Below are 22,646 nucleotides of genomic sequence, written 5' to 3' on the forward strand. Positions count from 1 at the left end.
GCGGGCGGAGGGCAGTGCTGAAGAGCCGTAACATCAGGAAGAGAGGGCCTCTCCCCCTCTCTGCCCCTCATGCTGAGAGGATACTGGGTAAGTAAGCCTCAGATTGATGGCTTTATTCCTTTGAGCAACATGTGCTTTAAACTGGTTTGGCTGCCGAGATTAGCGGGGTAAATGCATTTCTTTCTTTTTTTCCCTTATAAAGGGAAATTGAAGGCCCATCTGTGCTTCTTATTTCTCCCCTTCTGATTGTCTCCAAAGCCACATAAACCGTATTTTTTTCTTTCCACTTAGTGATTTGTTGCTTTTGGTAGGACAAGTCCTAGTTAACGTAGACCTCCGTCTCTTCCCTGGTAAAATAAAGTTTGGGCTAGGTGATTATTGAAATTTCTTCTGGCTTCTGTGATGATTCTGCCAACGGCAAACTGGATTTTCAAGTATTTATGAGCCTGTGGAATGATGATTTAAGACAGCCCTGAGGGCCTGAGACACCAAGACTTTATGACAACAAGTTATTTTAAAGCTGGCGATGCTGTTGATTTTGACATGTTTGCACAGCGTCTCTCTAGACTCCACAAGTACCTTTTCAGACCTGCTTCTGACGTCGTGGCTGCCAACTTGAGCTGCCATGTGATTTCAACAAAAGCCGAGTGTTTCTGAGTTTGATTGGTGTCAGCTATAACCCAGTCATCAGATCACACTGAAGTAAGGCAGTGAACTTAGCCTCAGGAGAGAATCTAGCAGCTCAGTTAAACACAGTGGAGTGTGGGAGTGTGTGTGTATACGTGAGTGTGTGTGTGTGTTTTATTTCACAGCACGTTCCGTGCAACAGAAATGCACAGACCGAAATTCTTTATCCCACTTACTCTTGCGTATAATCCAGTGTGTAATAGCTGAGTTTGTGTGGATGCAGGGGACAAAGCTCCTCCCAGTTTTAGCTGCGGCTCCCATATTGGCCCACCATCGTCTCCAGTGAATACCTGTGGGCTCCCTGGGGGGGTTCCTGCTCTCAGGTCTAGCTGACCTTGCCCTATTGCTTCTCTCTGTGTCCTCCTGCACAGATGCCGAAACCAGGTGGGCCCTGTGGATGGCTGAGGTTAGGGGAACCCTTATAATTCAGTTCTGTTGTGAGTGTCCACAGGTTTTTACTTTTACTATGCACTTTGTTCTGTCTGTTTACAAGAGGGGTTTGGGGAAGACCTGAAAACTCTGCTGGTGGCATTTCCACTCTGCAGGCATTTAATTGCACTCAGGGAGACCAGCTTGCTTCTGCAAGAGCACTTATGGGTAGTCATGAGGGTCTGGCCCAGGAGCCAAGGCAACGGGTAGGAAGGGGACAAGAAAAGAGATCTCGGGAAGGAAGAATTCAGAGGACTTGGTGAGTATGTATTGGAGAGATGAGAGGAATGAAGCAGAGGGGCAAATACAAGATAATCATCGATTCATTCAGCGAACATTTAAGTGATCTCCATGTACCAGACCCCTGGAAACAGTGGCAGGAAAGTCACATAATCCAGGCCCCTGTGGAGCCCCCAGGCTAGTGGGGAGATAGAGACTAAGTAAGCAATCACAACACAGTGTAGAGTTACCATGAGAGCCCCAGGGGATGTGGCTAAAAGAATGTGGGCCTCTCAGCGGAAATGGGAAAGTCAGGAGAGGGATTGGCTGGGAGATATCAAATGTGCATTTCAGGAGGTTGAGTGACTATGCGTCATCCAAGTGGAGATATCCATCAGAGAGTTAAAAATGCGGTGGAGGTTGAAGGGAGAGGTCAGGGCTGTTGTCTAGATGGGGTGTCTTCTCCATGGGCTCAGTAGAGGAAGCAAGGGGACCTGTGGAATCTTCTAGGAGAAACCCAGGCTGGAAGACCAAATCCTGAATCTCATTAGAGGGCTTTACAAAGAGGAGAAAAGGAGCACTGGAGAAGGAAAAAGAGAACGAGGTTTAGCAGCACCTTTCAGAAAAGTCCTAAGTGGAGGGAGTTTGTGGGGGAGGGTGGCGTAACAGTATCAGGTACTATGGAAATGCTAGAAGATGAGGACTGTGAAGAGGCCAGAGTGTGAAGGTCATGGGCAACTTTTGAGTGTGGTTTTAATCCAGGAACATTTGGTTGCAAGAAACAGAAACTCATTTAAAAAGAGAAGGGGGGATTCATTGAGAAGACACAGCTCTGGGTTGTAGCAACTCTTTTAACCCCTACTTCTCGGTTCCTACCTGCTTCATTCCAGTCTGAAGGTGGGCCCATCTCTGCTGGGCACCCATTCCAAGTCCCCACTCAGGTCAGCATGCACAGGCTCTGGGGGTCTCTGGCACTGAGCTAAGCCCTCCTTCTTATTGCCTCCTGGCTTGTAGCCTCCTTCATGGACTTCCAAGACCCCTATCAAATAGCAACAGAGGGCTTGCTTTCTGCAGCCAGGCTGCTTATATCTGCGCGAAGTTCTGGAATGCCTAAAACTGGTTGTGGCTCAGGGTTCCGGGGCACCAAGGTAACGTCCGGACACCAAGGTCCAACTCACCTCTGAATAGTTGCCTTTGGTGCTGATCAAATCCCGAGTTGCAAAATTTAAACCATGAACTATTATTTCTTTCTGCTTGTGCTCCTTTGGTACAAAAGGACAGTGAGGGTTTGGAGGTGGGTGAAGCTGGAGTAATCATTTCTAAGTAGGACCAGGTTTCTCATTTTGCGGGGACACAATTTTGTAGGTGACTCAATGAGTTTATAAAACATGGCCCTGGGAATTCCCTGGCAGTCCAGTGCTTTCATTGCCAAGGACCTGGGTATTATGAGTCCTTAGTCAGTATGTGATGGGCAGAGAGGAGAAGGATGAAAGTGTAGGTTTCACAGCAAAGGATAAAGGCAAGCCCTTGTAAGTCTCCTGCTTGAGTGTGTGATTTGGAGGGAGTAGAGAAGTATAAGCTGGGCGGCTGTGACAAGTGCAGGCAAGGATGTGGATTTAATAGGCCAGGGGTAGGGGACGGCAGTGGGTGGCTGATGGGGAAGGGAGGGAGCCAGGACAAACGCCATTGACCAGATTGTGGAGTATCGGCCAGCAGAAAACCAAACTCACTGTGATGCTCACGCTGGTCCAATGCTCTGATTCCCAAGGAGATGACAAGCCTAGGTGAGGTTTGTCCAGCTCAGCACAAGAGATCCCATCCCAACACCAAAGGCAGGGCATGGGGACCAAGACTCCACGTGGTGAAACAAGAGAGGAGCAGCCAGACACCAACCAAGAAACTCACACAGAGAGACAATCTTTGTGGGCTTGGCTGCACCCTCTGACGGTCGCTGAATAACCCATGACCCTTTTCCTGGGGTTCTTGATTCAGTTGTGTTCAGAAGAGGTGGAGATCCATGTGTTTTTACAATCCTAGCCTGGCAGGCAAGTTTGTGTGTGTGTTTCAATCATGGGCAATGCCTACGTACAGCAGGGGCAACTCAGGATAGCTGCCACTTTGCTAACATTTCATAAATGTTAATGGAGATATTTAAAATTGACACAGTGGAGTCACTGGTGTGAGTGGGTGCTCTGAGTTTGTGACCTAAAAAGGGGAATTTCTGCTCCACACTCGAGTCAGGGAACAACTTGGCTAAGCCCAGTGCCAGAAGTGGTGCCAAAGAATTATAAAGAGATTAAACCCAGCAACGCAGGCTAATGTTGTTCCAGCAAAGAGGGCTCGCTTTCTGTAGCCAGACTGCTTATATCTGCACGAAGTTCTGGAATGCCTAAAACTGGCTGTAACTCAGGGTTCCGGGGCACCAAGGTAACATCCAGACTCTACCAAGGTCCAACTCACCTCTGAATAGTTGCCTTTGGTGCTGATCAAATCCCGAGTTGCAAGATTTAAACCATGAACTATTATTTCTTTCTGCTTGTGCTCCTTTGGTATGAAAGGACTGTGAAGGGTTTGGAGGTGGGTGAAGCTGAAGTGATCATTTCTAAGTAGGACCAGGTTTCTCATTTTGTGGGGACACAATTTTGTAGGTGACTCTATGAATTTAGAAAAATGGCCCTGGAAATTCCCTCATGGTCCAGTGTTTTCACTGCCAAGGACCTGGGTTCAATCTCTGGCCAGGGATCTAAGATCACACAAGCTGAGGGGCATAGCCAAGACAAACAAAGAAACAAAAAACAAGAAAAAAAAAAAAAAAACAAGGAAAAACATGGCTCTGTATTCACTTCTGGTCACTCAAGAAACCATCTCTATGACTACACTTCTGCCGAAACATAGGTTCAAGTTAGGATCTGATGACGTTATTTTGCATCTTGTATTTCATAGCAAACAGATGAGACAACAACTCTTGAATCCTGTTAGTCACAAGATCATCCTCTTATGTGTTCCAGTTCTTTGAAGAACATTAGGTGAGGGTATCGTGTGCAGCAGCCTCTGGCAGAAGCATCGCGATGTGATGTCTGTTGAGTGTACTTCCCTCTTCCCCAGCACAAGCCCCAGGCTGTCTAAGATTGAGATGCTTTTGCAAATGCCTCATTCCTTGGTGGCTTGGGCCTTCCCAGGTGGTGCTAGTGGTAAAGAAGCTACCTGCCAAAGCAGGAAACAAGAGACATGGGTTCAGTCCCTGAGTCAGGAAGATCCTCTGGAGAAGGGCATGACAACCCACTCCAGTATTCTTGCCTCGGAAATTCCATGGACAGGGAAGCCTGGGGGCTACAGTCCATGGGATCACAAAGGGCTGGACATGACTGAAGTGACTTAGCACACAGCACACAGCACTGGTGGCTCACTCAGTAAAGAATCTGCCTGCAATGCAGGAGACCACCTGCAGTGTAAGAGACCAGGGTTCGATCCCTGGGTCAGGAAGATCTCCTGGAGAAGCAAATGGCTACCCACTCCAGTATTCTTGCCTGGGAAATCCCATGGACAGAGGAGCCTGGCAGGCAACAGTCCACGGGGTTGCAAAGAATCAGACACGACTTAGCAACTGAACAACAACAACAACAACAAATTACTAGCAGGTCACCTTCATGCATGCTTGGAAAGGGATGATCTGACTGCAATCATCACCATGGATGGGGCAAAGATTGACTCAGCTGGGATTGTTGGAGAACTGGAGTCACACATGAAAGAGGAAGAATTTCTTTCCCTCTCTCCCAATCCCCTTCCCTTTCTTCACTTTTTATTGTGCTTTTCAAGCATGCACAAAGGTAAGGGGAATATTATAAGAATCCTCATATACCAATTACTAGTTTCAATGATTATCCACATCTGGACAATCTTATTTCATTTATAACTCTACTTGCCATTAATGTCTGTCCCAACTATGATATTGTTTTCAAGCAAATCATTCCATCATTTAATCAGTAATATTAAGGTATGTACCTCTAAAAGATGAGGACTCTTTTTAATATGTGTATAATAATAACATCATACCTAAAAATAAATGATAACTCCTTAATATTAAAAATCCTGTTGGTATTCAAATATCGCTGGTTGTCTCATTTTTTAAGGCAGTTTATTTCAATCAGGGCTCAAACAAGAACCACAAATTTCCTTGGGTTGATATGTCTCTTAAGGTTCTTTTCTATTTCACACCCCACTTCCGCCCAAGTTCCCATAACTCTCCTATATCCTCCATTATATATGTCCTCCAGAAACTTCCTGTCTTTCACCATTACAGTTACCTATAAGTTCTTGTCAGCTACTTCCGCCTCTAGGACATCTGTGTGTCTGCTTTTATTGATCATTCTCCCTCTTGATTTCTGTTTTCTGTTCTGTTTTCCTCCTTCCTCACATATCCAGCAGTCTGTTATTATGTATTGGGTATCACAGTAGGTACTACATTCTATTCTCTTCCTTTAAATAATATTGTATTTTCCTCTACAGGCAGTTAAGTTACTGATAGATTGCCTTGATCATGTGGTGGCTTAGTTTTAGACCTTGTTCAGTTCAGTTCAGTCGCTCAGTCATGTCCGACTCTTTGCAACCCCATGAATTGCAGCACACCAGGCCTCCCTGTCCATCACCAACTCCTGGAGTTCACTCAGACTCACGTCCATCGAGTCGGTGATGCCATCCAGCCATCTCATCCTCTGTCGTCCCCTTCTCCTCCTGCCCTCAATCCCTCCCAGCATCAGAGTCTTTTCCAATGAGTCAACTCTTCGCATGAGGTGGCCAAAGTACTGGAGTTTCAGCTTTTTAGCATTATTCCTTCCAAAGAACACCCAGGACTGATCTCCTTTAGAATGGACTGGTTGGATCTCCTTGCAGTCCAAGGGACTCTCAAGAGTCTTCTCTAACACTACAGTTCAAAAGCATCAATTCTTTGGCGCTCAGCTTTGTTAAGGTAGGTCTATTTTGATTTAGCCCTTATTCCTAGGGGATAATGTTTAGTCCTGAAATATAGTCTTTATTCATATGGTGTAGTTATTCCAGGGTTTTAATGAGAACTGCAAAGCATTAACCAAGCCCCTCTAATTCCATGCTGGGGGGTTGGGGGGGCCTTCTCTGATGGCTCAGACAGTAAAGAATCTGCTGGCAATGTGGGAGACTCAGGTTTGACCCCTGGGTCATGAAGAAATGCTGGAGAAGGGAATGGCTACCCACTCCAGTATTCTTACCTGGAGAATTCCATGAACAGAGGAGTCTGGCGGGCTACAGTCTGTGGGGTCGAGAAGAGTTGAACATGACTGAGCAACTAACACTTTCACTACACTTCTAATTCCATGGGACTTTGAACTGCAAACTACCCTCTCAACACTGGGCAGTTGCTATAACCCCCTCTCAGATCTTTTAGCTTCTAGCTGTTGCTTTTTCTTGAGCTTTTTGGAGCTCACTCAGGCTTCCCTAGTGGCTCATAGGTTAAAGCGTTTGCCTGCAAGGTGGGAGACCCAGGTTCAATCCCTGGGTCGGGAAGATCCCCTGGAGAAGGAAATGGCAACCCACTCCAGTATCCTTGCCTGGAAAATCCCATGGACGGAGGAGCCTGGTAGGTTACAGTCCACGGGGTCGAAAAGAGTTGGACACGACTGAGTGACTTCACTCACCTGAGGTTGTGCTTTCTAGGAATTGGTCAGAGACTTGAGGGGAATCTGTGTACAGATTTTGGCTCTTTCCCTAAAGAGCTTCCCCCTTCAATTCTTTCCTCTCTGGCAGACTCAAACTCTGTTTCTTTAACTTAGCAACAGTGAGATTTTCTGCATGAGTTTTGGTCCCCATTTATCAAATAGTAAAACTATTAGATTTCAAAGATAAAAGATAAAATTCTCATCACCTCCAGAGAGAAATATCAAATAACTTATACAGCCAAAAGAATTAGAGTGCTTTCATATTATTAAAAATCAACACACAAAGCAAAGCAATCATGCAATAGCATTTTAAAACCCCTCCAAATCCCAATGAACTAAAGTGTGAATGAAGGAGTTCATCTTCAGTTAACCTGTTCTTCATCTCTCAAGGCTAGAATAAAACAGGTTTCAGCATATAATAACTTACGAATTCTGCTGCCTCGGGAATTGATTGTTCTGGGTAAATTTTCCCAGGTATTCAGTGATTCCTTTCAATATGTACAGATTCAGGTATTTTTCTATTTCAGGAATTTTTTCTTGGATCAAAGTTTTTAAATATCTACTCTCCTCCATTGCTTTGTTTTCTTGTTCAAGGACTTCAACAAAAGGGATATTACTCTCTTTGTCTCCCATTTCCATATTTTCTCTCTGACCCTATTTGCTTCTTTCTTCTTCTTAAAAAAAATAGTTTTAATTATGGCTGATGCCACAACTAGAATTTATTTACTTTAAAATGTTGTTCAGTGTTGTTGGCTGCACTGGGTTTTCATTGCTGTGCGTGGGCTCTCTCTGGTTGTGGCGTGGCGGCTGCTCTCTCGATGCAGTGTGGAGGCTTCTCAGTGAGCTGGCTTCTCTCGTTGCAGAGCACAGCTCCAGAGCATGGGCTCAGCAGTGGTGACTCATGACTTAGTTGCACCGTGGCACGTGGGATCTTCTCGGGCCAAGGATCGAACCATGTTCCCTGCATTGGCGGCAGATTCTTACCCACTAGGTCACCAGGAAAGTCTTATTTGCTTCTCTCTTGTGTCTTTTCTCATTCTCGGCATCATTTACCTGATTTTCTTCAGTGCCCTTGTTTAACTTTTTTTTTTTGAATCTATTCTTTCTTGGGTGCCTCATGATTTATTTATTTCTGAGGTAATCCAGCTGTTTTCTATTTCCTTCCTGAGTCCAGTCAACTGTCTTTACATTTCTCCCTGGTTTTTGTTCATTGAATTTTTGAGTTTCCAATCTGAAGTGTTTTACATATGCTCGACAGCATGTTAAAAAGCAGAGACGTTACTTTGCCAACAAAGGTCCATCTAGTCAAAGCTATGATTTTTCCAGTAGTCATGTTTGGATATGAGAATTGGACTATAAAGAAAGCTGAGCACTGAAGAATTGATGCTTTTGAACTGTGGTGTTGAAGAAGACTCTTGAGAGTACCTTAGACTGCAAGGAGATTAAACCAGTCCATTCTAAAGGAAATCAGTTCCAAATATCATTGGAAGGACTGATGCTGAAGCTGAAACTCCAATACTCTGGCCATCTGATGCGAAGAACTGACTCATTGGAAAAGACCCTGATCCTGGGAAAGATGGAAGGCAGGAGGAGAGGGGGACAACAGAGATGGTTGGATGGCATCACAGACTTGATGGTAATGAGTTTGAGCAAGCTCAAGGAGTTGGTGATGGACAGGAAGGCCTGGCATGCTGCAGTCCATGGGGTCGCAAAGAGTCAGACACGACTGAGTGACTGAACTGAACTGACTTATGCTCGAATGCTTGTTTAAGAATATTTAATTGTTTGGTGTTGTTGTTGTTCAGTTGCCAAGTTGTGTCCAACTTTTTGTGACCCCATGGACTCCAGCACACCAGGCTATTCCGTCCTTCACTATCTCCCAGAGTTTGCGCATATTCATGTGTATTGAGTTGGTGATACTATCCAACCATCTCATTCTCTGCCACCCTCTTCTCCTTTTGCCTTCTATCATTCCCAGCATCAGGGTCTTTTCCGGTGAGTCTGCTCTTCATGAGGTGGTCAAAGGATTGGACTTCAGCTTCAGCATCAGTCCTTCCCATGAATATTCAGGGTTGGTGGACTGACTGACAATTTTCTTCTACTTTCTAGCTGTTTTGAGGGTGGGGGAAAGATTTTCCCCAGGTGATATATATGAATTGCTGTCTCCTGATATTTCCTGTTTTGCAATAGCCCTGTATAGATTTGTTGACATTCCTCTTTTGCATTTTTATAAATTGGGATGCTCTGCAGGATTGCTGGGTTAATACTGCCCTGTTCTGTCTGCCAAGTTTGGTGGCACAGGGTGGGGAAGGTTTTGTGGTTCCCTTTTTTCCTTGTCAGTCTCTAAATTTTCTCTTGCTCCTTCTTTTCCCCATTCAGTACGCAGTTACCATAGAGTGCTTCTCCTGTGGTTTTTGCTTTTTTTCCCCTCCCCCAGAGCACTGCGTTTTACATCACACCTGTCTCTTTAAATGCCCTGTGTTTTGAGACCCTGCCCCTTTGAAGTCCAGGCTCTTTTTGCTCACAAACTTTTTTTTTTTTTTGGTATTTTCTGACTTAGAGTAATAAGTCAGACTTAATCATTCTGACAATAATTTTAGACCAACTTCATCTTCCTTCCGTCTTCACTGTTTTTCTGATAGCAAAGAAAAAAAAAATCAAAGTCAGTCTGAGAAAGAGGAAAATTTCATTCCATTCAAATTGAGGATTATAATCCATGAGACAGCCTCCCAGAGAGCTCTGAGAAGTGCTCTGAAGAGGTAAAAGAGGAGGCCAATATGTCTGTGATTTTGCAGAAGAGAATACATGCAATCAGGGACACACTTGAACAGAAGTTTGCTGCTAGCCGCAGGAGCAGACATTTTAGTTAATAGTTTTAGTGCTTTTTTAAGTAAAAGAAGATGCAAGAATCGAGGTTCATAAAAATTTTCTCCTGAAGATATCTAACTATCTGAAAGGCCTGTTTTGTCAGTTTTCCCAGAGTATAGAGTGCCTCATCCTGACCTTTGCCCTGAATTCCTTTCAAGGTAGATCGTAGGCAGGGCTGTGACTGTAGTGGCTAATGACTTGTGTCTGGTAGAACTGGGTAGTGCTTATCTTTTGGAAGCATATTAATTCCTCCCACGGTTTGGGAGGCATTTTGTGTCTAATTTGTCCCACTGCCCTGGGAATTCTCATTCCTATTTCAGGTGATGATTTTGTTGATAAGCCCCTCAATGTGCTGTTGCTGGATTAGCTCTGTTAACAGAAGTCCAAAGTCTCTGGGCCATCTGTCTTATTAGTCTGTTTGGTTCAGGAAATGGTTTCTTCTTGTTGACTCTTATCTAGGAGTTAGACTATTACCATCATGGTCTTATAGGACTATATATTTGATCAATCATTTCAAGTAATCTAATCATTGTTCATTTTATCTGCAGCTCAGTCACACATTTGATAATGCAAGAACCAAGGATCTAGTAAATAGGCAGAAAACAAGTAATACATCTAGTAACACTAACAAGGTCCTAAGTAAGTACTGGGGCTTTCCAGATAGTGCTAGTGGTAAAGAACCCACCTGCCAGTGCAGGAGATATGAGACTCAGGTTCAATCCCTGGGTTGGGAAGATCCCCTGGAGGAAGGCATGGCAACCCACACCAATATTCTTGCCTGAAGAATCCCATGGACAAAGGAGCCGGGTGGGCTACAGGTCCTAGGATTCCAGAGTCAGACATGACTGTAGCGACTTAGCACACATACGCAAGTAGGGAATTAAGCAAAGAACTTCCATTAGGAGCCACCCAGTATCGTCCCAGGTTATCTGATCTGTCTGTTCTGCACCAATCACTATCTTTAAGGGAAATGATATATCGACATTATACATAAAGTTCACAAAAGATGTCCACATGTACAAGGCAAGTGGCGGGTCATCATAACCCCTTACAAGACTGAGAAAGAAATATTTTACTCTAAGGAGTTACCTGACTTGTGCCAGAAGGAGAAAAATTGGTCTTTATGGTTGGATGGGTATTTCTGCCACTGTTGAGGGGGAGTCTGTTGAGGTATAATACAGATACATGCTACATCACAGAGGGAAGGGAGGAAGCTCAAGTGGGCAGAGAAAATTGTTCTGTTTAAATTTTTCTTATTTTGCTTTGAAGTGAATTTTTCCTGGCTACACCATGTGACATGCAGGATCTTCCCTGACCAGGAATCAAACCTGTGCCCGCTGCACTAGAAGTGTAGAATCTTAACCACTAGAGCACCAGGAAAGTCTCTAAGGTGGGAATTTTTATTCCATCACTAGGGTACTAGGTCTGTCTGTGCTTTCTACAAAGTTCTGTGCTGGGGTGAGCATGGGAGCTGAGGAATTGTGCTCTGGGACTTGTCTGAGTTTTCTGTTTTTATTTTCAGTTATTTTGAAGACTGCTTAAACTTCTCTTTTATACCAAGGACCTGGTTTTTGCATACATTTCCTTTCTCTTTCTCATTGTTTTGTATCATTCGGGGCGGAAATAGTGGGAGGCAGGTGGTTCGGATACCTCTATTGTTTCAGCTGTCCCCATAGCTAACTTAAAAACAGGAAAACAGGGGCTGTCTGTAGCTCAGTGGTTCCTTCAACTACATAGTGATCAAATTACCCAATTACCCTCTCTGAGGCTGGTTCGAGACCAGCAGATGCTCTTCAGTCCTTAAAAAAATAAAAGGAAAATAGGATTAAGATGTTCTTTTGTTCTTGCTGAAAAGAATAAGACTTAACAAAGTCTTAAAAAAAAAAAGACTTAACAAAATCTTATTTATTAGGACTTTAAAAATTATATAATAACTATTTTTATCCTTAGGACTTTAAAAATTATATAATAACTATTTTTATCCTTATGTTTAAAAATCAATTAATTATTTTTCTGGCTGCACCGGTCTTAGTTGTGGCATGTAGGATCTAGTTCCCTGACCAGGGATTGAATCCAGTCCCTCTACATTGGGGGCATGGAGTCTTAGTCACTGGAACCACCAGCTGCTAAGTTGCTTCAGTCGTGTCCGACTCTGTGCAACCCCATAGACAGCAGCCCACCAGGCTCCCCCGTCCCTGGGATTCTCCTTGCCTGGAGAACCCACTGGAGTGGGTTGCCATTTCCTTCTCCAATGCGTGAAAGTGAAAAGTGAAAGTGAAGTCGCTCAGTCATGTCCGACTCTTCGAGATCCCATGGACTGCAGCCTACCAGGCTCCTCCATCCATGGGATTTTCCAGGCAACAGTACTGGAGTGGGGTGCCATTGCCTTCTCTGGAGAAGTCCTCTAATATTTTAAAGATAAATTTACAATAAACTTACCTGAAGAACAGAGGTTTTAGAAAGCTATTTTCTGTTTTACATAATGAAAGTGCCCGATGTTAGCCAAAACTCTCTCTAAAGCCTAACAATTACATTTGCAAAGTCTTATGAATTGTGTCATGTCACGGTGTGTTAATCGCCTAGTTGTGTTGACTCTTTGCAATCCCATGGACTGTAGCCCACCAGGCTCCTCTGTCCGTGGGATTTCCCAGGCAAGAGTACTGCAGTGGGTTGCCACTCTCTTCTCCAGGGGATCTTCCTAATCCAGGGACTGAACCTGGGTCTGCTGTGCATGGCAGGCAGACTCTTTACCATCTGAGAAGGCAAATATCTTCCGTTTCTTAGTTTAGCTCTAACTCATGACTCATCCATGTTAATATCTTTGGCTCTGATGTGATTGGCACTGGTACTATATCTACACTCAAGATCTTTATCGTGTTGTTTGCTTTGAAACAGCCTTCCTAGCCCTCGTTCCAGCCTCCTTTCACCTTAGCCTACAGTTCCCAATTAGGTTGATACCGTATTTAATTTCCAAAAATGACAGCACAGTTCAGCTTTTGGATTCAAAGTGATGTCTGAATTTTTGTGGGTTTCAACAGCTTGTTTTCATAAGAAATAGGTTTTGCTAGTATCCAGTCCACAGAGAAGGACTGTATGGAAATTGTGAGTAAGGAGAACCTTATATTTAAATGTATCAGCAAAGATTTGTTTTGACAGGAAAAAAAAGAGAGACCTCTTACTGCAAATCAATACTCAGCTTCGTGTTTCCACTTTGGGCTAAGGCTTTAAGCGTGGTTTGTAACATGGGATGCTCAGAGCACCGTCCTCAGGGATCGACAGGGCAGTGACCCTTCGTCTGGTCCAGACCACGATGCCACTAGTGGTCACCTGTCGAGGAGCTGTTCTTGTAAGCTGTCATCTCACCGCTCGAGAGGGATTTGATCCATCCCTTGATTCTCTCTCACGTAGTGTTCTTTGTGATGTTTTCAAGATGGCCAAGCAGAACTAGGTGCAGGCTGGTATGACAGAATATTAAAAGGATACCCCTAAACCAGTCAATCCTAAAGGAAATCAACCCTGAATATTCATGGGAAGGACTGAGGCAGAAGCTGAAACTCCAATACGTTGGCCACCTGATGCGAAGAACCAACTCATTGGCAAAGATCCTGAGGCTGGGAAAGACTGAGGGCAAGAGGAGAAGGGGAGGACAGGGGACGAGAAGGTTGAATGGCATCACTAGCTCAATGGACATGAGTTTGAGCAAACTCCAGCAGAAAGTTAAGGACAGGGCAGCCTGGCGTGCTGTAGTTTACGGAGTCATGAAGAGTTGGACATGATTTAGCGACCAAACAACAACAATGTAATAAACCATCCCAAAACTTGGTGGTTGACAACAATAACCACTCGTTTAGCCTCTGATTCTGTGGATTGGCAATTTTGGCTGGTCTCAGCTATGATCCCTCACGTGTCTGTGGTCAGCTGTGGGCTGGCTAACTGACAGCTACCACTCATCAATCATGAAGACAAGAGAACATGCTGATTGAATGCAGTCTCAGAACAAGGCAGATTTAGATTGGTCCTTGACTAGAGGTCTATACCCATGTCTAAGATAATGGTCCATAAAGTCAGCTAGATTGGCCCTGTTGGTTCTCAGGCCTCAGCACTGGCTACTGCCCAGCCCACATCCAAGTTGCAGTCACTATTGTCCAGAGCCCTTAGTTCAGTTCTCATGGAATCATGAGTGGGAATCTAGACTGTGAAGCAATAGAAGTAACTCTCCAGTGAACCAGTATACCTCTCTCCAGACAAGATGCCTCAGGATGGAGTGAGTTTCCCATCACTGCAGGTATTCAAGCAGGGATTCCATGATTATCCCCAGGTTCTAGTTTAGAGGTTCAAAATTTAGAGAGCATCATCACCATGGATACCTGGCCTCTGTCCCCAAAGAACCAGATTCCAGCTCATGAACTAGACCTTTGAAGACCTGTGTCAAATATCCTGGGACGTGACTGCCAGTGGAGACCCCAGATCTCCCTGTTAAAAAGGAGCATAGGGCTCCAGAACTCTCCTGACACAAGAATCCTCCCCTCTCCACCGTATCTGCTTGTGCTGGCTCTGTCCTTGCCCCCATTTCTGACCCTGCCAACCTGATTGTGCCCCTAAGTCTATCCCCCCTTCACAAGTCTCTGGATTCAGTACCTTCCTGCTTCATCTAACCTAAGGCAGACGGTCTAGGCTAACCACACCCCTGTCCCCCGCGACCTGCCTCACTCTACAACCTCCTCCACCATCCCAGGCAGAAAGAAGTTATAAGGAATGAGATGTGTGTTTTTAAACAGCTAAAATTTGGCAACCACTTATTATGCACTGTAGCTATTAAATACGATACTGTAGCCATGGGAAAATATTTTTGATATGTTACTGTTAAATGGAAAAAAAGTTTCAAAAAGAATACAAACAGTATGTGTGATCCCCGACTTTTATTTTTGTGGATTTTATTTAAGTTTATAAATACATGCTTACCCAGATGTCAGATGGGGTCTCCCTGCCCTTTTTTAAATTTAAAAGTGGAATAATTTATTTGGAGAGATTTAGAGAATAGGCATTGAATGCTGATTGAATAACAGTTGCCTGTGATGGTTAAGATGCAATTTGAAATGCAGAGAGTCTGATAAAATGGCATGAGCAATGAACAGTCCTGAACACCTCTCTGGGTCCAGACGATTCCTCGATGGGTCATGGAGATCAGAGGCACAGAACTTGTTGATGGCATCGCCATAATACCATAAACAACAAGCAGCTTTGAGAAATGCCGTAACGTTCTTCACCGGCTAATGCTGGAGGGTCTCCCGCGGAGGCATGGGTCAGGATGGCTCACCACAGGGCCAGGGGCACTGGCCGCAGTAGTGGGAGGTGCCCCTTGGTTTGAGCACTTTTGGAGGTCACCATCAGCTCTACCACAATGCCTGCAGACCTCCCTGCCCTTCTAGACTCCAGTTCAAGTCCATGCCTATGAGATCTCCAAAGTCCACCCTCAGATTTCCATGAATCCCCAAAGGTTTATGATACTCTCTGTCTCCTCTACATCAGGCCCCTACTTTATGCTGTCTTTGTTCCATACTGTACTGACTCAAATATGAATAAAACGCAGCACTTTCCTCAAGCTGCAAACCCCAGTCATAGCCAAAAACCACATAAAGCAAGACACAGTACTTGCGAAGCACAGGTGAATGTAGCGTGAAAACTTGGGGGAGAGAGAAGGACTCTGTGATCTGTTCTGTTCAGTTGCTCAGTTGTGTCCGAGACTCTTTGCAACCCCAGGGACTGCAGCACGCCAGGTTTTCCTGTCCTTCACCATCTGCCGGAGCTTGCTCAAACTCATGTCCATTGTGTCGGTGATGCCATCCAACCATCTCATCCTCTGTCATCCCCTTCTCCTCTTCAATCTTTCCCAGCATCAGGGTCTTTTCCAATGAATCAACTCTTAGCATCAGGTGGCCAAAGTATTGGAGCTTCAGCATCAGTCCTGCTGATGAATATTCAGGGTTGATTTTCTTTAGGATTGATTACCTTGATCTCCTTGCTGTCCAAGGCACTCTCAAGAGTCTTCTCCAGTACCACGGTTTGAAGGCATCAATTCTTCGGTGCTCAGCCTTTTTTATTGTCCAACTCTCACATCTGTACATGAGACTTTGCGATACGATAACAGAAAACAACGTTAAAACAACGTTAACGTTAAAATGATGTTAGACATTCTTATTATTCAAGTTACCCCATTTCAGGGGAAGTTCCACCGCCCCTTTACCTTTTTCTCTGTCTCACACCAAAGCCCAGGTTCATCTCCTCCAGCCCCCAGTTCCTTTCTCTGACCTTGCGACCTCTTCTCTGACCTTGCGACCTCTTCTCTGACCTTCCACCTCAGGAACCAAACCCCAAGTGCTGTCATTTTACACGGGAGCAGGGTAAACAACTCATTTTCCTGAGCTCCAGCTTCTGCCAGTATTTGCATCTACACAGATTAAATCATGTTCTTCTGCTACAGGAAGACCATTTCTTCTTTGCAGGAATACTGAGCTGGGCTTGAAAAGGAGCCCAGTCTGGCCCGCTGCAGGATGGAGAAGAGCTGAGATAGTCCACCAAGAGTGAGGCTCTTTACACAGGGGCCAGGTACCTAAACTCTCTGGCCTTATCCTCAACATCTGTCAACAAAAGCCTTATATTAGCTTTCTGCTTCTCCACTCTAGGCCAGTAGCCCTCTGCTGGGGAGACAAGTTACAAGATTTTGATATCCTCAATTCTTGATGTGACCAGATGGGGACTGGGCAGTGGACAAGCCATCCAGGAGCCTTGTCCCCAATCAGGGGCTATATTTCTGTGATCATAATCTGTGTGAGGGGGCTTCCTGGGGGCTCAAAGGTAAATAATCCACTGGCCAATGCAGGAGATGTGGGTTCGATGCCTGGGTCGGAAAGATCCCCTGGAGAAGGAAATGGTAACCCACTCCAGTATTCTTACCTGGGAAATCCCATGGACAGAGGAACCTGTTGGGCTGCAGTCCATGGGGTCTGCAAATGAATCGGACACGACTTATCCACTAAACAACAACAATAAATTCTGTGTGCCGTTATGTGAAAAGCTTGGGAGCCTTAGAGGCCAGAGCTGTAGTCCCTCCCAATTCTAATAGCTGGTAATAGAGATCGACATTTGGATGACAGGAAGTCCAGGTTGTAATTGGGTTCGAGTACATTGTTGGTGATGGGGAATCCTAAACAACTCCCTAAGGGCTTCCCTCCCTGGTGGCTCAGTTGGTAAAGAATCTTCCTGCAATGCAAGAGATCACCTGTAATGCAGGAGACCTGGGTTCGATCGCTGGGTCAGGAAGATCCCCTGGAGAAGGAAATGACAACCCATTCCAGTATCCTTGCTTGGGAAATCCCATGGACAGAGGAGCCTGGTGGGCTATAGGCCATGGGGTTGCAAAGAGTCAGACACGATTTAGCGCTAAGCCACCATAAAAGTTAGAACTGCTGATGGAGTGAACTCGCTTTACTTTTTCATTTAATTGGACCCATGGTTATTGGGTTTCAGGACAGAGAGTCCAGAACCAGGAGAAAGAAGACTTGGGTTTGATCTCAGCTCTGCCAGCATATCAGAGTCAAGTCAGAAGGCAGAATGTCCCAGTTATTTCAACAGCAAGAATTTAATATAAAGGATTGCTATCTAGGTAAATACAAAGGCAGACTTTAAGGGATGATGGAAGGCAGCCACTGCAGGAAGCAGGCGTCACACTTAGGGCTTAGGGAGCACAGAGAAGTAGGGGTTATTATTTAGGGGCGTGGAGCAGGGGCCCCACGGAAGGGGACCTCAGACCTCTGTGGAGGGATTTCCAGTCAGTTGCGGCTGATGTCTATGAGGCTAGCTCTGTGAGAGCTGGGAAAACTGGACTCCTCCGCTGCCCCGGGAGGGGACTGTGGCTGCTGAGGGGGAGTGGTGAGCCTGGGGTGATGCTCCCAGAGGCGGGAGGCAGACAGGAAGTTGTGTGCCTTACTTCTGCCTCACTCCTCTGGGCTCTGCCTTCCCCTGGCAGAGACTCTTAAGGAGCAGTTGGCAAAGCAGAAGTGGGGTTTTCAGAGCCTCCCAGCATCTGAATAGAGTGGATTTGGAGCTGAAAAACAAGAACTTAATAACTGGCCCAGCCGAGCAGAGTCTTGTGTCTGATCTCCATGGTGTGAGAACAGGTGATTTCTAAGTTCCGTGAGACTCAACTTTTCACATCAAAGTTTCCAGGTGGCTTCAGAGATGGGGGGCTTCCCTGATAGCTCAGTTGGTAAAGAGTCTGCCTGCAATGCAGGAGACCCCGGTTTGATTCCTGGGTTGGGAAGATCCGCTGGAGGAGGGATAGGCTACCCACTCCAGTATTCTTGGGCTTCCCTGGTGGCTCAGCTGGTAAAGAATCTGCCACAATGCAGGAGACCTGAGTTTGATCCCTGGGTTGGGAAGATCCCCTGGAGAAGGGAAAGGCTACCCACTCCAGTATTCTGGCCTGGAGAATTCCATGGACTGTATAGCCCATGGGTCACAAAGAGTCAGACGCGACTGAGCAACTTTGACTTTCAGAGATGGGAGAGAGAAGAAGACAAGAGGCTAAGGGAGGATATGAGGGAAGAGTTGTGATTTCACTCAAACCCCTGGAGCAGCCAGGTCCGCGGTGCTCAGGGAGGGCCTCTGCCAGGGCAGAAAGCAAGCAGTGCCTCTTAATATTAATAAATCCCCTCCCAGGCTACGGGTGTTTGTTTGTAGTAAAACAGGAACATGATAACAGAGCTATAAGTAGCTCCGTGCTCAGCTGTGCAAGGTAGGGACTTAGTAGAACTGAATTCAGCCACTGGAGGAAGAGGCTGAGGCTGCTGCCTGCTTGGAGTGAGGGTTGGGGCCATTTGTGGGAACAGCAGCTAGCTGAGATCACTGGGTTTGCCAAGCAGCCAAAGGAGCTGCTGGGTCAGGTGAATCTGAGCTCACTGCCAGCGAGCAAGCGTTCCCTCCCAGTCAGGCCCCCCACATCCTGGGCTGACTCAGGACTTGAATGGCCAGAGGCCACTGTGCCCAGAGGGCAGTGCCACGCAGGAAAGATGGGTCTATCTGATCTTGCTAGGCTGTTCTGGAGACCACTCTGGAGCCTGCAGAGGCCTTGGCAGGGCAGCCTGCCTCTTGGAAGCAAACCTGGTCTGAGTCCAATTCTGGTTCCAACCCGGGTTTGCTGTGAGAGGACAGGCAGATCATTTTCACCCTCTAGGCCTCCACTTCCTCATCTGTGCTAGAGAAGGTGATCTCCAAGGTCAACAATCGAGACGACTCAATGTTGAAGAAGAATCAAAATGTATTAAGCCTGTAAAATATATACATTTCCCCCACACAAAAAAAAGAGTTTTTAAAATAGAGAATTAAAAGCCCTGCACAGAAAACTCAAAGAGACTGATGAATCAATACATCCCAGTAGATCATTCACAGGTGGGAATTTGGCTGCAAAACCTCTCTGAGTCCAGGTGTTATCATCGATGAAACCAGGCGTGCATGATCTCAGCTCTGTTTCTCTAACTTCTTGTGCCTCCCACCCCGTACACAGCAGATAAAGTGGGGGGTCAGCCCAGACAGCACAATCTGGGTTCTGAGCCGAGTCCTCCACCCCCATCCTGCAGTTTAGCTGCCGTGCTGCTTCTCCTGGCTTCATCCCCTCCTCTGTCGGACTTGACTCCAAGTCCCATTTCCCCAGTGATGCTCTTGGCTCCTCTCAGCAATGCTTCTGGCTACCCACCCCCGCCAGGCTGCCCCAGCCATGATTGTTCATCACCAGCCCAAACCTTACCTTCTACCCTCCTCCAGATTAATGGGCGGAATTCATAAGCTGGGGCCTTCCCAAGAAGCCTCAGTGGACAACAGCTGGAAACTCCATGCTCGGCTACGGAAATAAATGAGTGAGCAATAAAGGCAGCTAGTTACCTTTGGACTCTAGGTGACAATCTTCCAGGGTGACCGCACTACACTGTCCATTGAATACTGAGGTGGGGACCAACCAGACTCCATCCTTCCTCTTACTTTCGCCTGAACTTCAACTGTTTATCCATACAAAAAGAACATACCCTGCCTCATATTAATAGTTTTGCTGTAAGTGCGGGGGAACATAAGCACCTCAGTGCTTAGCATGTAGAAAGAGCTCAGTATTTATTAAATAGATGAGTAACTGCATGAATGAACTGAGGACAGTCCTGGGGACAGTCCTGATTTGGTGGTCCAGTGGTTGGGATTCTGCGTTTTCAATGCAGGAGTTTGATCCCTGGTCAGGAAACTAGATCCCTCATGCAGCAGCTAAGACCTGTCACAGCCAAATAAATGTCTTTTTAAAAAAGGGGAAAAAAGGCTGTCCTGGTTTATATTTGCAGCTGTGATGATATGACACCAATCCATACACCAGTTGAAAAATAAAAATTCTTGCAAACAACTGTCTTTTAAAACAAAGTTTGTATTTGAATCTACAGGAGACTAGGTGGGTAGACGAAATGCTTGTGAATTCAGTCTTGCTTGTGGCGAGCTGCCTTGAATCAGTTAGAAACCTAAACCGTGGGTCATTTTTGAACAAGTGCAGTTTCATTCACCCAGGGACATAGAGTAACTCTAGTTAAATTACCATCGGGCACCTAGCGATGATCACATAGAGGGACAGAATTGGAACGACGTGTAACTTGCCCAGTAAATATTTCAACGTCAATTGCTTTGTCAGTGTTAAACCATGTAGTTCTCATTGGCCTATGTTATACATAGTCTTCATCAACATCTGTCTCTTAATGCATGAGTCAGTTTAGCTGACGTACCGATTTCTAGTTAGTAACACCTGAATTCGTGATTTTTCTGAAGGGATAAAAAAGAAGGCAGCATAAGCTTTGTTTCGCTGTGGGATTTGCCTGTTGGGGGCTCCAAAGAGACCCACTGACAGTAATAGTATAATAGCCAACAATTTATCAAGTGCTTAATCTATTGCAAGAGCTTTATGGAACGTATCTCACCACAGTCACGAGGGACGAATTGTTCTGATTCCCATTTTAGAGATGGCAAGCTGAGCACAGAGAAGTTAAACAATTTGCCAGCATTTATACATCAGGTAGGTGGTGGAGTTGGTGTTCCCTGGGCAGTGCTCTGGCCCCAGGGGCTGGTTCATAATCACAACCTTATCCTGCCTCCAAAGGTAGGTTGTCCCAGAGACAGATGATGGAGCTCACATACGTGAGCCTTTCACCATCTGTGGCAGGAAGTGGAGACTGGTCAGTTGCTGAATGTCCAGCTTGGAAGAAAACGGCATAAAGAGAGGGAAGCTGATTAACTACAAACATGTATAGACTGTGATAAGACTGCTGTTGGGGTCCTGTCAGAGTATTGCCTTGAGGAAAAGGGGTCACGGCTAAGGAATGAAGGTACTCTGGATTCCATGATGCCCTGCCTCTGGGTCCATCCCCTGTGTCTGGGAAATCTATCTTTTTAAAAGAGGCCGAGCACTGGTTCCTGGGATAGAAGCTGAAAAGTCTGTCTACTCCTTCACTCTCTTCCCCAGTGGCAGTGACTTTGATGCCTGGTGGTGGTCAGGACAACAGCAGTGAGACAGCTGTCAACAACGATGCTTAATGTCTGGTAGCCGTGGTCCAGGGGCTCGTGGTGGTCACAGCAACAGATGAGGCTGCAGAGTTGACCGAGGGAGTGGTTCCTGGAGGGGCTTTGCCCTGCTGAAGTGTACACAGCTGAAAATTGAATACCAAACATCCCCCACCTTCACGGTCTTAACGGGACTCTGCCATTTGGGTTGGCCATCCTCTCTCTGCCCTTCACCCCTCTCCTTGGGAGGGAGCCCTCCATTCCCTCCTTCTCTTTGTCAGGGTTTTGCTATGTTTGCTCACCTGCTGAAGACTTGCTTGAAACTTTTCTTCATTCTCAATGGGCTCATCTAAGATATTTTGCTTAAAAAGTTCCTCTTCCCTAAAAGAATTCTCTGTTGATTTTTTGATGGGAGTAGGGGATGAGGGTAGGCCAATGTTCCTGTTTCTTATCCCTTGAATTCTTAATTTTATGGAACTCTAGTATTAGTAAACCCAAAAGCAATCATTTGCAAAATTTTCCCCCAGTAGTAGATTTATTTTTTCAAGCAATATCTTATGCAGAATCTCAAGATATGAAACACATTCACTTTTAAAAATTGAGGTGAAATTCACATGATACAAAATTAACCATTTTATTTTATTATTATTAGAGTATAGTTGATTCACAACGTTGTATTAATTTAAGGTGTACAGTGAAGTGAGTCACCCATTCTTTTTCAGATTCTGTTCCCATATAGGTTGTTAGAGAATACTGGGCTGAGCTCCCTGTGTTACATAGCAGGTCCTTATTGGTTATCTATTTTGTATACAGCAGGGTATATACATTAATCCGCACAGCACAGGTGGGATCTTAGTTCCCTGGCCAGAGATCGAACCCTGCCCACCACCCCTGCAATACAAGTGCAGCATCTTAACCACCGGGTCTCCATGGGAGTCCCTATCTCTGTTTTATAAAAAGTGTCTTAGTATCATTTTTATTTTAGATTCCACATATAAGTGATATCATATATTTGTCTCTGTCTGACTTTACTCAGTATGATAATCTCTAGGTCATCCATGTCGCTGCAAATGGATTAACCATTTTTAAGTGAGCAATTAAGTGGCATTTGATACATTCACAATGCTGGTATCTGCCTCTCTGGATTTACCTATTCTGGACATTGCATGTTAAAAAAAA

The 22,646-nt window shown here is 45.4% G+C and overlaps 1 protein-coding gene across 22 annotated transcripts in view; it reads left to right on the plus strand.

Annotated features, from left to right (window-relative positions):
• TACC2 (transforming acidic coiled-coil containing protein 2) overlaps positions 1 to 22,646 on the plus strand; it is a 227,924-nt gene continuing 205,278 nt past the window's right edge. For all 22 annotated transcript variants that reach the window (XM_040254908.1, XM_040254916.1, XM_040254923.1 and 19 more), the window contains exon 1: positions 1 to 87. The gene's annotated coding sequence lies outside the window, so the exon portion shown is untranslated. The remainder of the gene's footprint in view (positions 88 to 22,646) is intronic.

The sequence above is a fragment of the Oryx dammah genome, unplaced genomic scaffold, assembly GCF_014754425.2.
Source record: "Oryx dammah isolate SB20612 unplaced genomic scaffold, SCBI_Odam_1.1 HiC_scaffold_14, whole genome shotgun sequence".
Taxonomy (NCBI): domain Eukaryota; kingdom Metazoa; phylum Chordata; class Mammalia; order Artiodactyla; family Bovidae; genus Oryx; species Oryx dammah.